The 602-nt window shown below is 44.7% G+C and overlaps 1 protein-coding gene across 7 annotated transcripts in view; it reads left to right on the top strand.

Moving 5' to 3' along the window:
• The first annotated feature begins 257 nt into the window (after positions 1-257).
• Positions 258-602, top strand: part of LOC109291965 (poly(rC)-binding protein 3-like) — a 316506-nt gene continuing 316161 nt past the window's right edge. For 3 of the 7 annotated variants that reach the window (XM_019509221.1, XM_019509219.1, XM_019509220.1), the window contains exon 1: positions 261-453. The gene's annotated coding sequence lies outside the window, so the exon portion shown is untranslated. Of the gene's footprint in view, positions 454-602 lie in introns of all 7 variants that reach the window. The other 4 variants (XM_019509217.1, XM_019509216.1, XM_019509218.1 and 1 more) reach the window with 3 other exon arrangements.

Below are 602 nucleotides of genomic sequence, written 5' to 3'. Positions count from 1 at the left end.
CCTCATATAGGTTGTTGCGTTACAGTCTTATTACATTAGGATGTGACATTCCCGGCCTTGACAGTGCTTTTGTTTGGATATTTATAGCAGCTTCTGGTCATTGTGGAGCAAAGGAGATTGCCCTGCCCTCTGGCCCTTTCTTAAGCTGATTTTGGGCAGAAGCTCTTCTCATGTGGCACTAATTGAAATGATTGGTGGAGGGGGTGTTGTGAGCTCACTGTGCCTGACTCGGGCTTATCTGCCAGGGGCTAAGCTAAGGGAGAAGGGGGGTGGGGGGGAAGCAAAAGCTTTGCCTCATTCCAGTAGGGCTCAGGGCTCTTGGCCATCTGTCCACACTTGGAATCAGAAGACAAATAGAGGGACCACACTCACTTTAACTCTACAGAAGGAAATTGTTCGGAAACTCTGGCTGAGCTTTTCATCTAAAGTGCGGGCTGGAGACCAGCTCAGCAGGTCAGTACTTCTACCAGTCAGATTTATTTATTCAGATGATGTTCAGGGTTTCAGCTGCAAAGCTTTCGTATTAGAAACGCTGTATTATTTTCTGGAATTTATAGTGTGACCAAAGGAATCCTTTTTTTTTTTTTTTTTTTTTAAAAGAA

Source organism: Gavialis gangeticus, unplaced genomic scaffold, assembly GCF_001723915.1.
Source record: "Gavialis gangeticus isolate Ggan-Ray unplaced genomic scaffold, GavGan_comp1, whole genome shotgun sequence".
Classification (NCBI taxonomy): Eukaryota; Metazoa; Chordata; order Crocodylia; family Gavialidae; genus Gavialis; species Gavialis gangeticus.
The sequence above is the reverse complement of the archived record's forward strand: the minus strand, read 5'-3'. Positions and strand labels throughout refer to the sequence as shown.